The sequence below is a fragment of the Rhinopithecus bieti genome, unplaced genomic scaffold (genome assembly GCF_001698545.2).
Source record: "Rhinopithecus bieti isolate Rb0 unplaced genomic scaffold, ASM169854v2 scaffold_1853, whole genome shotgun sequence".
In the NCBI taxonomy this organism is placed as follows: domain Eukaryota; kingdom Metazoa; phylum Chordata; class Mammalia; order Primates; family Cercopithecidae; genus Rhinopithecus; species Rhinopithecus bieti.
In genome coordinates, this window is record NW_016804151.1 from 3,112,294 (window position 1) to 3,129,348 (window position 17,055).

At 40.8% G+C, this 17,055-nt stretch overlaps 1 protein-coding gene across 5 annotated transcripts in view; it reads right to left on the reverse strand.

Moving 5' to 3' along the window:
* The window catches only part of RC3H1 (ring finger and CCCH-type domains 1), a 94,258-nt gene extending 78,872 nt beyond the window's left edge, over positions 1-15,386 (reverse strand). For all 5 annotated transcript variants that reach the window (XM_017866950.1, XM_017866947.1, XM_017866945.1 and 2 more), the window contains exon 1: positions 15,300-15,386. The gene's annotated coding sequence lies outside the window, so the exon portion shown is untranslated. The remainder of the gene's footprint in view (positions 1-15,299) is intronic.
* Positions 15,387-17,055: the final 1,669 nt, after the last annotated feature.

Sequence of the window (17,055 nt, forward strand, 5' to 3'; positions counted from 1 at the left end):
ACGACCCTCCCACCTCAGCCTCCTGAGGAGCTGGGACTACGAGCATGGGCCACCATGCCTGGCTACTTTTTACACTTTTTGTAGGCATGGGCTATATTGCCCAGGCTGATCTCAAACTCCTGACCTCAAGTGATCCTCCTACCTCAGCCTCCCAGATCAGTAGGATGTCAGGTGTGAGCCACTGCGTCCAGCCCACACAATATTATTTTTGTTAGATTTTGTTTTTCCCAGCATTTACTACATGTCAAACTGTTACAAAGCATTCCAGTTAAAATGATCACAGTTAGGAAGCTACACTTTATGAACTTATTTGTTGGAGCAGTGATGACTTGTAGATTTTGAATGCAGCAGATTTCTCATGTTGAAATGGAAGGAACAAAAATGGGTGTCAATAACAAAAGTAGACAACAAAAATCTCTTCTTTACTCAAGAAAACGTAACAGTGTATGCAACACAGAGTATGTGTCACACACTAATAGTCTCTTATTACTTGCTTCTTGCTCCTATTACTTGCTTCTATTTCTTTTTCCCAAGGATCCTGTGCTTTAGACTTCCTTGTGGCATGTGGTGGCTGCCATCATGTTCTGACTGATTCTAGAAACATGTAGATGTATTCACAATAGGTAGATACCTAATTATATATTTTGACCTAGAAATTTTATTTGCATTAAAAACCTAGTATATTTAATAATAATAGCAATAATACCAATATTTTAAAAATGTATTTTCCCAATAATCTCTTAGGTCTTAAGGACATTTCATTACTTTGTTTTGTTTTGAAATATGCCTCCTAGAATTCAAACTATTTTCAGAAAACAATGTCACGGAGACTTTTAATTGCAGATACTTGAAAAATAGTGCTTGGAAAAGAAGAAAGAAGAAGGAAGCAGAAGCAGAAGCAGCAGCAGAGGAAGAAGCAGAAGAAGAGGGGAGGGGAGGAGGAGGAGGAAGAGAAAGAGGAAGAGGAGGAGCTGATTCATTTTCCATTTTAGAATTATTTCTCAACTATTATTGCAAGCAAAATTCCACTTTGAAGAGTTTAAAAGAATGAAAAAATTGCTACATGAACTCCCAACACAGAATCCTATAGCTACAATGTATCTTGTTTATACTGTGTTATTATTTTATCTTTATAAGTGGCTTGAAACAGGAAATAATTGTAAAAGGGGATGTTCTGGCCGGGTGCGGTGGCTCACACCTGTAATCCCAGCACTTTGTGAGGCCAAGGCCGGCAGATCACCTGAAGTCAGGAGTTTGAGACCAGCCTGGCCAACATGGCGAAACCCCATCTCTAATAAAAATACAAAAACTAGTCAGGCGTGGTGGCAGGCGCCTGTAATCCCAGCTACTTGGGAAGCTGAGGCAGGAGAATCACTCGAACCCAGGAGGCGGAGGTTGCAGTGAGCCAAGATTGCACCACTGCACTCCAGCCTGGGCAACAGAGTGAGACTTTGTCTCAAAAAAAAAAAAAAGATGTTTTGCTGATTCCCAAGTAGTTGCGAATGTTAGAGAACCTACTGACTGCCTGCTGCTGTATCAGAATCAAATATAAGACACTTCCTCCAAAATACGTAATGATGATCTTTCAGGGATTAAATTCATGCTTAGGTTTGTATAGTGTGTATGTTATAGGGAAGAGGAAATGAAAGGTTTAGATAAGTCTAACTACTGTGGATTGCACAATAAACAGTTAAGTCTATTTATCGCTTGGTAAAAACAGGGACCCTGGTTAAGAATATAGTTTGTCCTACTCTTCCTCCAACCCTGAACCTTTTCCCCATTTCTCTACAGGCATTAATATATGAATTCCTTCAGAGAAGGCCCTCCTGATCACCTTATTTCAAATAGATACCCCAATCTCAATCCCTCCCCAGCCCTCTGCTATTAAACCACATGTTAAACTGCATGTTTCCCATCTCTTTCCTGATTAATTTTTCTCAACAATACTTCTCATCATCCAACATCTATGTTTTATATTTATTTTGTTACAGTGTATACCCATTGCTACTGAAATATTAGCTCCTTAAGTGGGCCAGGCATGGTGGCTCGTGTCTGTAATCCTGGCACTTTGGGAGGCCAAGGCAGGCAGACCACTTGAGGTTAGGAGTTCAAGATCAGCCTGGCCAACATGGTGAACCCATCTCTACTAAAAACACAAAAAATTAGCTGGGTATGGTGGCACGCATCAGTAGTCCCAGCTACTTGGGAGGCTGAGGCACGAGAATCACTTGAACCCGGGAGGTGGAGGTTGCAGTGAGCCGAGATCATGCCACTGCACTATAGCCTTGGCCACAGAGCAAGACTCAGTCTCAAAAACAAACAAACAAACAGATGCTTGTTTCTATCTTTAACTATTTTTGAGTACACGCTATGTGCCAGGAAGTCTTTTATGTGGATCACATGCATACACTTCATCCTAGCAATGAGCCTATCTGGTCTCATTATTAATTTTAAAGCCGAGAACACTGTAACAGAGATGTTAGGTAATATGCTGGTCATGTGGCAACTAAATTTATTCTTATTTTTGAGCGGGTGATTCCTTCTGTAATCTTTCTTTAGTGGTACCACTAGACAATGTACATTTCTGGTAATCCTGCCAGATTTCCTCACTTTTTCCTTCCATTAAAAAATAATATTCCACAAATATACATACCTACTGTGTACCCACAAAAATTAAAAAGAAATAAAATGATAATAATAAATTACCTCTTGTATCTGTAATTCCTTTTCATCTTCGCTTTCTTGAGACCCTTAGTCATTCATTCAAAAACTACTTATTGAGCATCTACTATGTGCCAGACAGTGTCCCAGAAACTGATACAGTCCTGAATGAAATAAAGTCCTTGCTCTCATACAGAACACAGTCTCATCACCTAGATCACACAGCAACGTTTTTTTCTTTTCTAAATTTTTGAGACAGGGTCTCACTCTGTCATCCAGGCTAGAATGCAGTAGCATGATCAGAGCTCACTGCAGCCTCGACCTCCCAGGCTCAAGCAATCCTCCCACCTCAGTCTCCCCAATAGCTGGACCACCGGTATGCACCACCATGCCTGGCTGTTTTTTTAATTTTTTTTATAGACGGGGTCTCACAATGTTGCCCAGGCTGGCTGCAAACTCCTAGACTCAAGCGATCCTCCTGCCTTGGCCTCCCAAAGTGCTGGTATTGTGAGCCATCACACCTGGCCACACAGCGACCGTTTAACTGATCTCTGTCCTCAGGATAGTTCTTGCCTTCCTTTACCTTCCTCACAGCTGACAGTCACTTACCTACATCAGATTCTTCTATAACAACTCAATTTTTAAAAAGGATGATATACTTGAACAGAAAAGGATATTCAAATGGCAATAAGCATATAATATGTTCACTGAGGAGCGATTACTCATGAGGGGAAGAAGGTACTTAAAGCTTTTCATCTTAAAACTCTGGGTACGATGGATTAATTAATGAATGTCAATCATCAGGGGAATAGGTGCTGCTACTTCATTATTTATGGATGCCTTTGTAAGATTATCTGTACTAGCCTTATGATATTCTAATTACTCATATGTATTTAAAGAGTTTTACCATCCTATTTTCTATTCTAAGAATTGTACTACTTCAAAATCCCATCAAATTCTATTTAATAGTGATAGAAATAATAAACTGGAAGAGTCTTTTGTGCCCTCATGAACAGGTTTTCATCAACCACAGACCTACAAAAAAAAAGACATTTCTGAAAAAACTAACTCAGATAAATCCAAATAATCCACAACTCAATTTAAAAAACACTATACGAAGAGTCTTACATTTACTTTTTAAAGTTTTTGATAAACTTAATGAGAAGCTAGATTCAAGCAAAGAAGATTGACAGTTTTAACAAAAACCATTCAAAAACTGCTATGAATGGAATAATTAATGTAAAAATTGACATATAAAACACGGGATTTAAAAGTAGTAATTACAGGGAAAGCATTTTTTATTTTATTTTATTTTATTTATTATTATACTTTAAGTTCTAGGTACATGTGCCATAACGGTGCCCAGGTTTGTTACATATGTATATTTGGGTGCCATGTTGGTGTGCTCCGCACCCATCAACTCATCAGCACACAGCACGGGAAAGCTTTTCTAAAATTGAAAGCTGAAATCCAGTTTTTTTTTTTTTTTTTTTTTACATTCAAGTACAGTACTTGAATGTGGAAGACTACTACTCTTTAAAAGAATGTCTCCACAAAAATGGACTTTTGAGCTAGTGTAACCAGCATACAGAAAAGTTAAATCAAGACCATAAGCAGTACGATTATTTTTAGCCAAGGACTAAGCACAGAGGGACAGCTTACCTCAAAAGAAAATCAAGAGACTGATATGAGGACCTCCATTTTTCAAGCTGTGAAAATTCTTAACGTGATGAGTTTAGGAAGATACAAGTTCATATAGTAACCAATCTGGGTTCTACAGATCAAAGTGTAGTTTGAATAGAATCCAAAGGTAAATTACAGTCAATAAAGGATTTAGGATGCCAATAATGTTCAGTTTAATTCTATTCACCTTCAACAACCAATTCGTATTAACATTGAAAATTAGTTTTTAGGCTGGGCGCGGTTGCTCAAGCCTGTAATCCCAGCACTTTGGGAGGCCGAGACGGGCGAATCACGAGGTTAGGCGAATCACGAGATCAGGAGACAGCGACCATCCTGGCTAACCAGGTGAAACCCTGTCTCTACCAAAAAAATACAAAAAACTAGCTGAGCGAGGTGGCGGGCGCCTGCAGTCCCAGCTACTCGGGAGGCTGAGGCAGGAGAATGCTGTAAACCCGGGAGGCGGAGCTTGCAGTGAGCTAAGATCCGGCCATTGCACTCCAGCCTGGGCAACAGAGCCAGACTCCGTCTCAAAAAAAAAAAAAAGAAAATTAGTTTTTGTCACCTAAAATGGGCCACAGCCAGCTACAGTGGCTCATGACTAATCCCAGCAGTTTGGGAGACTGAGGCAGACAGATAGCTTGAGCCCAGAAGTTCGAGACCAGCCTGGGCAACATCACGAGACTCCGTCTCTACAAAAAATACAAAAATTAGTGGGGTGTGCTGGCATGCACCTGTAGCCCCAGCTACAAGGTGGGGATGAGGTGGCAGGGGTAGTCTGAGGTGAGTCTGGGAGGTCAAGGCTGCAGTGCGCCCTGATCCCTCTACTACACTCTAGCCTGGGCAACACAGTGAGACTCTGTCTCAAAAAATAAAATAGGTAACATATGAAGGGACAGATATTTTTGCATCGAGAGAATCAGCTATTTAGCTGATTAGGATAAATTTCCTCATTTTCGTTTCTAATTGTTTAAAGAATTATAAATAATATGTTTATGAAATCTACAGCTATAGCTTCTATAGACTTAACTTATAAAGATATTTAAAATCACATAATACATAATCAGTCTCCAATACCCTCTTCAAAATAACTTCTAAAAGTAGCCCCAACTAGTGGTGTTCCCGAGAAAGAACGAGAGCTGGGCACGGTGGCTCACACCTGTAATACCAGCACTTTGGGAGGCCAAGGCAGGCAGATCACGAGGTCAGGAGATCAAGACCATGCTGGCTAACATGGTGAAATCCCGTCTCTACTAAAAACACACATACACACACACACACACACACACACACACACACACACACAAAATTAGCTGGGTGTGGTGGCAGGCGCCCGTAGTCCCAGCTACTTGGGAGGCTGAGGCAGGAGAATGGCATGGACCCAGGAGGTGGAGCTTGCAGTGAGCCGAGATCACGCCACTGCACTCTAGCCTGGGCGACAGAGTGAGACTCTGTCTCAAAAAAAAAAAAAGAACTAGAATAAGGAGATCTAGATTCTAATACCAACTGTGCCATTTATTAGTGCTGAGATCTGCACACCTCTCCTAAACATTCAAAAGGTTTAGAGGAAAATAAAAAACAAAAAGATGACTCCAGATTTTAAGGACAAAAAAGATCAGACTATTATAGAATGCTGCCACATAAAATAAATTAAAAAAAAAAATGAAGGATCAAAACAAAATAAAATTAAAAAATAAATTTAAAAAAAAGAAGAGCAGACTAAAAAGAGATGATGCTGTGATGGAAAACCTAGGAAACAATGCTATAATGGACAACACTTGAAAAGGATGGTTCTTAGGGGGAGTAAAGGATTTTAAATATCCAGTTGAGGGTTGCTGATAGTACAAGCAACAAAACAAAATAGATAATGCATTGAAAATGTAGGCTTGAGGAAAAATTGAGATCATGTAAACAGGAAAGTTCTGTAAGAGAGTGAATGGAAGTGGAGAATTGAACCTTGGGGGAATCATATATATCACTGCTTTCCAATATGGTAGCCATTGGTACATGTGGCTATTGAGCCCTTGAAATACGCTGGTGAGACAGAGGAATTAAATTTTAAATAAAATTTAAATGTATCCATACAACGGAATATTATTATTATTTTATATATATTTTTGTTTGTTTGTTTGTTTTTGTTTTGTTTTTGAGACACAGTCTCACTCTGTCGCCAGGCTGGAGTGCAGTGGCGCGATCTCGGCTCACTGCAACCTCTGCCTCCCGGGTTCAAACGATTCTCCTGCCTCAGCCTCCCAAGCAGCTGGGACTACAGGTTCATGTCACCATGCCTGGCTAATTTTTGTATTTTTAGTAGAGACAGGGTTTCACCACGTTGGCCAGGATGGTCTTGATCTCCTGACCTCATGATCCTTGGCCTCTCAAAGGGCTAGGATTACAGGCGTGAGCCATCGTGCCCAGCCACAATGGAATATTATTAAGCGGTAAAAAGAAATAAACTGTGAAGCCATGAAAAGACATGAAGAGGGCTAGGCACGGTGGCTCACGCCTATAATCCCAGCACTTTTGGGAGGCCAAGGCAGGAGCACTGCCTGAGCCCAGGAGTTCAAGATCAATTCCTATTTTAAACAAAACAAAACAAAACAAAAGAAGATATTCACGAAGGGACCTAAATGCATATTGTTAAGTGAACTATGCCAGTCTGAAAGGACTATATACTATGATTCCAACCACATGACATTCTGAAAAGGTAAAACTATGACACGGGACATTTTTAGGTCAGTGAAACCATTCTGCACAATTCTAGAATAGTGGATATATAATGTTATGCATTTGGCAAAACCCATAGAACTGTCTGACACAAAGGGTGAATCCTAATGTGAACTATGGACTTTAGTTAATAATGTATCAACACTGGTTCATCAATGATAATCAACGCATCATACTAATGCAAGATATTAACAGAGGAAACTGTGCAGGAGAGTATAGATGGGCACTGTGTATTTTTTTGTGCAATTTTTCTGTAAATCCAAAACTGTTCTAAAAAAATAAAATCTTTCAAAAAACTCAAATTTACATAGCCACACGTAGTTAGTGGCTGGTATTGAACAGCAGAGGCCCATATAAATAGACTGATGTGGGAAGAAAATGAGAATGGTATATGAAGAATTACTTCATTTCTGACTACCATTCCCAAAAGTACACACATAGTTAACCCTAAACTATATAAGGTTTTATATGTAGCTTCTATATTAACATTTTACAGTAGAACTTGATCAAAATATTCTGGATGAGTATCTTTCTAAAATTATTTTGTCAAACAGAATTTAAGGAGGAAAATAACATTTATTAAAGGTGTCAGGTACTATACTAAAGATATTATCATTTATATTTCTGTACAACCTTTAGAGAAAGGTATTACCATTTCTGTTTTTAGAGATGAGGAATTATAAAGCTTAAGTCATAAAAGATGAGAATCTAGATATACTGGCCTCCAAAGTCTATGTTCTTTTTTTTTTTTTTTTTTTTTTACCAAAGTCTATATTCTAATATACACCACTCTACTGTATATATGTTTATGATTCCCAAAATTACAAACATAATTTTGCCACAATGAATTTTCCATCAAGGAGCAATACTTTATATATAACACAACATAACAGTTAATGATACACTCAGAGTCTAATGAGGTGTTGTATAGGTAACTGCTGTGCCTATTTTAAACAGCCTCAGGCTAATGTGACTTTTTTTCCTGCCACCCAGCTGGCCCTCCATCCTACCTATATGGCTCTACTCCAACATCTAATTTGCACCTTTTAATCTGCTGTGGGATGAGAAAATAGACAATCACATTCCTTGAATTATGTACAAAGCAAGAGAACTTCTAAACCAATGTGTAAGTGCAGATGATTTAGTTCATTAATTTTTCTGACAATTACAGGCCTTTTTTTTTTTTTTGGCCTACTTCTTAATCTAAGCTGAGACCTGGATAAATTAAATACTGTTCTATAATAAAGCTAAGAATTTAGTGATTCTGTTTCATTGAAAAGTTTTTGACTACACCTTTTCGTTTTGTTTTGTTTTGTTTTTGAGAAAAGTTTCGCTGTGTCGCCCAGGCTGGAGCGCAGTGGTGTGATCTCAGCTCACTGCAACCTCCACCTCCCGGGTTCAAGCAGTTCTCTGCCACAGCCTCCTGAGTGGCTGGGATTATAGGCACCCGCCACCACGCCCGGCTAATTTTTTTATATTTTTAGTAGAGACGGGGTTTCACCATCTTGGCCAGGCTGGTCTTCAACTCCTGACCTTGTGATCTACCCACCTCAGCCTCCCAAAGTTCTGGGATTACAGGCGTGAGCCACTACGCCTGGCCTCATATTTTTCATATATATATGCTTTAATACAGATGGGGTCTCACTATGTTGGCCAGGCTGGTCTGGAACTCTTGGCAAGTGACCCTGCCACCTTGGCCTTCCAAAGTGGTGGGATTATAGGTATGAGTCACCACCTCCTAGCCTATCCCATATTTTTCATGGATATAGCTCTAAACATCACCTAATTTAAAGACATTATTTTTATTTTTGTATTTGTTAACACTATCTGCTTCAAGGTAAAAGTTCGGCCAGGTGCAATAGCTCATGCCTGTAATCTCAGCACTCTGGAAGGCCGTGGCGGGGGATCACCTGAGGTCAGGAGTTCAAGACCAGCCTGGCCAACATGGTGAAACCCTGTCTCTACTGAAAATACAAAATTTGGCCGGGCATGGTGGCGGGAGCCTGTAATCCCAGCTACTTGGGAGGCTAGAGACACAAGAATTGCTTGAACCCAGGAGGCAGAGGTTGCAGTGAGCCGAGACAGTGCCACTGGCACTCCAGGCTGGATGACAGAGTGAGACTCTGTCCACCCCCCCCCCAAAAAAAAGTATTTTTATAATTTTAATGTATTAACTGAGTACATTAGCTTTCTACTAAATGTTACTCTAAAAAATTAAGGAGGTATATATAAAAACATAGAAACATGTATTTACAAAAAGTTGACATTTTCCTGAAAAAAATTATTACAGAAAACCAGAAATTTTACTGCAGAGTTCTAAATATTCTGATATAATCCTTTTCCTTATCACTTTTTTTTTTTTTTTTGAGGTGGGGTTTCACTCTATTGCCCAGGTTGGTCTGGAATTCCTGGCTTCAAGAGATCCTCCTGCCTTGGCCTCCCAAAGTGCTAGGATTACAGGCTTGAGCCACTGCACTCAACTTAAGTTGTTCTTGTAACTAAATTATAATTATGTATATTAATAAAATTTTCCCTAAGGAGGGGAGATTAGTTACCAAAATTTTAAAGATTATTTTTTTCTACTTAGCAGCTCCTGCGCCCCTTAGGAAAATTTTACTAAGAAGATGAAAAGTGACTGTCATTGTTTCCCTTATAAATTTTAAGAGTTTCCAACTTCAGATTACGATAAAGTACCATTTTCTGAATTCGAATGGATCAACAATGTAATTTCCAAAGCTCGCAAATGGAAATGTCAATCGTTAGCAGAAGACGTCGCAAAAGTCCAAGTTATTATTCTTGTATTCTAAGTAAAGAAAAAGGAAAAAACAAAACTTAATTTTGTCTCGCCTCAGTCAGCCAATTAAAACAATCCAGAAAAAAAGCTTACTAAAACAAATGCCTTTGCTAAACCAGTTATGCGATGTTGTGTCAGAGCGGTGATCAGGTAATAGCGGCAAGTGATCAAGACGTTTCAACACTGTATTTAACAAAGATTAAAAGCACGGCAGTGTCAGAGGCAAGGTCAAAACTGAGAATATTCTCACAAGATAGCTGAATGAAAAAATAGTCATAAGTTAGAGGTTCACAAGATCGCAAGAGTCTCTCAGACCCTAATTCGTAGAAAAGAATCGCTGTTCCCAGTGGTAATTGTCGAGAATAAAATCCTTTCGTGATGTTCTGAGTCTCTTTCTACATATTAGGAAAACCTAAAAAGGCGCAAACAAGTTGGCTGAGAGTGGTAGAGAGCGTGTGTGAAGGAGTGGGTGAGTTAAAGTTGTTCCACGATTCTGTATACGAACATTAGAAATTTTAGTTGCTCACACCCAGTGAAGAATAGCGCAAATGAGGTCTAAAGTTGAGCAAGAACCCTCTGGCGGTGCATCGAAGAACAAAACGCTGCGAGACTTCTATGGATTTTGACTGTTTCTGTCCATAGGTAGATCGCCTGCAGCCATGCCTACTGTAGCTTACGCAAGAGATGCAGCACAGAGAATTAGTGGTTCTGTTTTGCGATTCGCTAACAGGCATCACATTCCAAAGTTTTTTCTGCATTTCAACTCTCGTACAGGCACTCTTCGCTGCAATGGGTTGCCAAGATTTAGAGACAGAAAGCCAGAATTGGCGTCTTGCCTTACAGGGTATGTAGGGAAGGAGCGGATCGGGGAATACAGAGGTAACCTGCTTAACGGGGTACACCTGTTCCTTTTGGGAGTTACGATGAACGATCGTTTTTCGGAAACGAAGCATTGTGAAGTGTACAAGAGTGCCACCCGAAAACTGTTTTACTTTAAGATGCGTTGAATTTTGATGTGTATGGGATCTAACGCCGTGCAAATAAAAATTATGTGTAATCTGTAGAAAAACTGCTCCTTTAGAACTCTTTCCTTCCTTCAAAAAAAAAAAGAAAAAAAAAAGAAAAAAAACAAAAACTGCTATCATATTCAAATGCTATTTAGATATTGGAAATTTTTTAGATAAAATGCAATTATAAGTTAAATTATTACCACATGTGCACAGTAATAAACCATGAAGGTATACCAAGGTCAGTTTAAAACATTGCTATGCCTGTAATCTCAGCACTTTGGGAGGCGGAGGTGGGAGGATCACTTGTGCCCAGGAGTTTGAGACCACTGTGTGCAACACAGCAAAATGCTATCTCTATAAAAATAATAAAAATTTAAAAAATTCGCCAGGTAAGGCGGGAATATCACTTAAACAAAGGAGTTTGAGGCTTAAGTGAGCTATGACAGTGCCACTGCACTCCACCCTGGGTGACAGACCGTGAGTGACTCTGTCATTCGATTCATACATATACACATACAGCATTGCTAAAATGCTTGATAACTGTCAAAATAATATTGCTCTGACATACATCTGTAAATAGCTGACTTTAAATTTGAGGAAAATTACTTCCCCAAACCTCAATCAGGAAAACATTATAAACTAATAAGAAGTATCTAACAAACAAAAAGCAACCAAGAGTATTACATAAGAAGTAAACAGGCACAATCCCGACCAAAAATGGACAGAAATAAATATGCTAAAGTTAATTGTCTTGGGGATATAGGGCAACATTACTTCAGACTGGTAAACGTCACACTTCAAAAATAGAAGGAATCTACCTTAAGAAACTCTGTACTAAGAAAAACTCCTTTGTATAAATGCCTGACAAAATTAATATTTTATCATAACCTCTAAAGCTAGTCCAAATCCAGCCTAGATTCCAGGATTACACAAAAGAAAAAATCTTGGAGAAGGTTCTGGGAAAAGGCTGACTGAAATCTGTGACTGTTTTGATACAGGCCAATCTGAGAATTTTAATCCCTCTGAACCCAATCCTGAAGAATACCTGAACCCTGAGCACAGATAGGGCCAAAGCTAAACCAGGTCAGAATACCCTGCCAAGGAACATACTGATCCGAGGTGTTCACCAAACAGGGATCATTTATCAGTTTATTCCTCACTTTGTTGGATGCTGACCACTTTCAAGATATATACAAGAGTGGACTGATTAGACCCATCAAAATCCATTTCAAGTCCTAAGATCTGGAGATGAAAAACGCTGCAGAATTCTAAATTATCTATGGCTTAAAGAAAAAAAATTTGTAAATTAAGAACTTCAAATATTAGCTGACCCAACTTTAACATCACTGAATATCTTTAGTTATTTTTAAAAATTTATAAAGTATTTAAAAGGCACAATTTAGTAATTGCCTATATAACAAATTAACCATGAAAACAATTATAGCAGTATGATAAATCTGTCCTATGTAAACAGTATGAGTTTTATATTTTATAGCATTCAGATATGCTAAAACAAAAGTTAAGTGTTTCTTTTGTGATTCACATGAACAAATACTTTCTTGTTCTTACAAGTAGATATCTGACAGGATACAAATAATGATAATAGGGTAAGTTCACAGGCAAAAAAAGGAATCTGTCCACACAGAAGATGCTGCAAAGTTTAACTGTGACACATGTGGTAGTGGCAAAGAATCTAATTTGTGTAACAAGACCTGGGTCTGAGTAAGCTCTTTTATCTATTAATTATGTGATCTTTTTGCTCATTATGTAGCTACTCCTAGCTTCAGATTCTTCATATGAAAAAATGAGGACAACAGAACTAATACTGCAGCATAATGAGGAAGATTAAATATTTTATTCATTTAACAAATACTAAATTTTATTATTGTGTACAAAATTACCCTTTTAATTTCTTCAAATAAATCAAGCATATATTAATTTTAATACTACCAAGAAAATATAAATCTAATTCTTAAGCTCTGGTCCCAACACTTCTTAGAAGTAAATTTTTATTACTTGAGAAAATCTGAACTTAAGTAATAAGTATTGATACTGAAGATGGGACAATTAAGGGATCACATCTTAAAACTGTTTTGACACAAAATGAATAAAAACAATTCCCTAAATTTTTTTCTATTAAATAAATATGGACCCAGACTAAGCCCATAAATTGCTGGGTCAATAACCAATCTCAAGTACAAAACCTTACCACTTAAAAATACTTATTTTCAGGAAAATGATAGTAAATATGAGGTAAATCTGCCCTTGACATAACACAGTGAGATTTTTTTTTCATAACACAGTACATGAACCACTTAAAACTTACAAGCTATCAATTACTACAATTGTTCTAATAGGTTTAGGGCCAAACATAAAGTTAATTATCATTACAACACGGACTTTACTTGGAATCTGTGCTGACCTAACAAAATTTAGCACAGAAAAAAAAAATCACAGATCTGAGCACCTGAAAAACGGTGTCTTTTCTGAAATGTTTGCAAAAAAGTCACAACATCAGGAGCCACAGAAAGTTGTTCTTTCTCCATCATTCAAAAAATCAAAACATCTCCAACGTTACTTATGGTAGGCATAAAATGAAAGTCAATATTGATACTCACTCACTATACTTCAAATCCTAACCAAGATAATTCAACCTCTATGTTTATTCAATTGCTAGTCTATTCAGTATCAATTGTGGAAAAACTAAGAAGTAGACTAGCGCTGCTTACTAGACTTCATGTAACCTGAAAATGTTTTTAATTATAACAAACTTGGACCAATTCTACTTAGAAATGTACCCTTAAAAGAGGTGAAAGACATTAACTGGCATCTTTTCAGCACAGGTCAGTCTTCCTTAAGAACACAACCTATAACCCTTAGGCCTTGCAGTTGAATGTTAACAAGTGAAAAACAATCTCCTTGGATGTATCCAAGCAATTTTAATATAAATTTCTGCATACCTAGGTAGAAAGTACTTTCGAAATAACTTAAATCTACCTTTTCCCTCACTTATAAGAAAATGTGGTAGAAGCCTTGAAAAATTAAGTTTAAGGCTGAGCGAGGTGGCTCAGGCCTGTAATCCCAGCAATTTAGGAGGCTGAGGCGGGCAGATAACTTGAGGTCAGGAGTTCCAGACCAGCCTGGCCAACATGGTGAAACCGTCTCTACTAAAAATACAAAAATCAGCCAGGCGTGGTGGCGGGCGCCTGTAATCCTACCTACTCCGGAGGGTGAGGCAGGGGAATCGCTTGAATCCGGGAGATGGAGGCTGCAGTGAGCCGAGATTGCGCCACACACTCCAGCCTGGGTGACAAGGCAAGACTCCGTCTCAAAAACAAAACAAAACAAAACAAGAACAAACAAAAATGAAATCAAACTTCTAACTCAGAGAAAAGGCTGGTCTTGAACAATTTAGGGACAAATTACTGAAACAGGAGACAAGGCACAAGAAGCTCTATGGCTGGAGATGAACCACCTCTGTGTCTCCTTTAGAAGTGCTTCCTGAGGTCCACTTTATGCTAGTTAATGTTGCTTCTTATACTGCATGTTAGTAATTTAAAACGCCTAGCTGGAATAAAAGTTCTCTTTAAACATTACAATTTGTCTCCGCGTTGCCAGTAAGTATTTGTCTCCAGTTTCATGGGCTATTCTGATATGTCAAGAGTAGTATTATTACTGTTCCAAAAGAGCCCTTGTTTCATTCACTTTCACCTGGGATGCGGGCATAACTGATGTTTACAGAACTGATGTTTAGAGAGGCGCATCCCTTACCACTCCATCCTTTATCGATAACCACATTTTGTATGTTTTTGTTGCATTTAAGTTTTTTTTTTTTTAAGACACCTGCACACACACAATTTTCCCACCGCCAGCAGGGAGAAGACCACAGGCTAGGTCTCCATGGGCTTCAGGGAAACAGACACCGTGAACCCCGCTTGGCCAAAGAGGGGGAGCGCTTCAGGGGCTGGGGGAGGGAGCAGCCCTAAGGTGCTGGGAGTCAGAGGCGGCGCCTGTTTACAGACGCCTTCGCCCTCCCCCACCCTCACAGAGGAGGGGTCCAAAAAGCAGTTCCCGTGCGCACTCCCCGACTGGCCTAGGCCTTGGCAGTACCAGAAGAGCCAGGCAGCCCTTTCGCCCCCTCCCTCTAGTCCGAGCCTCCCTTCGCCCTCCTCTCGGCCCACCTACCCCTACAGGCCCTCCAGGCGGCATGCAGAGGCCTGAGGCCTAAAGGACGCCGACCACTGACAAGCCCCAGAGCAGCCGGCGGGGGCCCTGAGGAGCCTGGGGCCGGCCGGGCGGCCGCTGCGGCGGAGGAGCAGAGGGCGGGCGAGGACAAATCCTTCCCGGCCACAGCTGCCTATTGTTCCCGACTGAGGCCCCGGCCGCGGCAGCCCCGCTCCCCAAGTCGCCGCCCGCCGCTCGCTCACCGCGCTGGTCCGAGCAGCAGCTCCTCTCAGCTCCGAGTCCCCGCGGCCGTCGCCACCGCCGCGGCAGTCGCCGCCGCCGCCGCTGCCACCGTTGACTCTGATTCTGTCCCAGGCCGCCGGGCCACGGCTGCCGCCGCCACCGCCAGCACCGCCTCCGGCCTCCCACCTGCTGCTGCTGAGGCTGCTCCTGCAGCAGGGGCCATCTTGTTGGTCTGCCTCCTCTTCCTCCTCCTAGTCCTCCGCCGCCCAGTCGCTCGTTGTCCTCGTCCCCTTCCTCTTCCTCAGGCTCCGGCCCGCCCCGGAGACTGGGGCGGAGACTAGGGAGAGGATCCTCCCTCAGAAGGCGGGGCAGGCGGAGGGGCGGGGCGGGCGCGGGAGCAAAGCTCTGAGTCACCGGCCACCAACGCCCGGAAGGGAGGCCGGCGACGCTCTCCGCGGCGACCCAAAGTCTCACACTCCCTGAGCAGAGGAACCGGTCTCTCCGTCCGGCCTGCCCTCCCGCACCGGCGCCTTTGGGCTCAGCGGGCCAGTGGCCAGATGGCGAGAGTAAATTGGAGGAATTTCTGTCGTTTCCATCGAACCCCGCAATACGTCTACTTTTGGCTTTCTCAGCCGTTGTCCCTCAACTCTGGTTTCTTTTCACGTCTTTTCCCCACCCCATTTGTCTTCTTCCATATTATCCAGGCTCTGGATCTCATCAGCTTTGTCCTCGTCACCCCTCTTGGAGTTCAGCCTCCTAAGGCTGTGAAACAGCCCGAAGGCCCGGACACGCTACTCCAAAACGTCTCTCCTGGGCTGTGTGAACACTAAGAGCCATTTGGGGACGACAGGAAAAGATGTGGCTCGTCGAAGAGCTCCTGAAATCTAACCTTGCTACTCTTTAAAAGTTTCTTGTCCCTTGTGGAAAAGGTGCCGTTTGGTTTTGGGGAATGAGAGGTCCCTTCAGACAATTCATTTTAGCCAGACCCTCTTTAGCTTTTGAGAGGGGGAAGAAATGGGATTATTGTAACACCATACAGTACTGATTTCAAAATAAATCATCTAGAAGAGAAGAGAGAAAGAAAGTCCCCAAATAAACAACCATTTAATACTCTCTACTCGGCAGTATCACCTTTTTTGCTTCAGAACTTGACCAAGAGAGCAGAGATTATGTTTTTCTGTCCTTTCTTCACTGTTTACATCACAGTACCCCAAGAGAAGCACTTCTGCCTTTAACTTGATACATTGGAATCGCTATCACAGATAGTATTTTGTATTATTTTAAGAAATATCACACACCTTCCTAAACTCTTGGCAGAGAAGAATTCTTTTTAGTTGTTAACACCCTCCTGCTCCTGAAATCTCAGCCTCTGTTTAGAAGAACTATTGATGTCTTTCTATTGATTGGAATTTGCTGCCTTTGAACTGGGTTTAATCTGTAATCGTCTTTTCAGCCTACTAAATAGTAACCCTAGTCCTACAGAGAGTGAATTTCTAGCTACCACAGGGGGATTTAGGTTAGCATGTGCCAATCTAAAGGGATCTCTTAAAGCCTTTCCCTCCTCAAACCAGGCCTCTGTACCCTGCTAGGAAAAACAGATTAATCTGCTCCTCCTGCTTTTCCTCCTCCTCCCTTCTTCTCACTCCTAGGGAACCTTCCACAACAGAAGGTTTTAGCGACTGTTGCTAGGCAAACATGCCAACTTCCTTGTTTAGGTGAAGCAAGTAACTTAACTTCCATTACAAGCAACCTAGATAATGTAATTTCTTCCCCCCG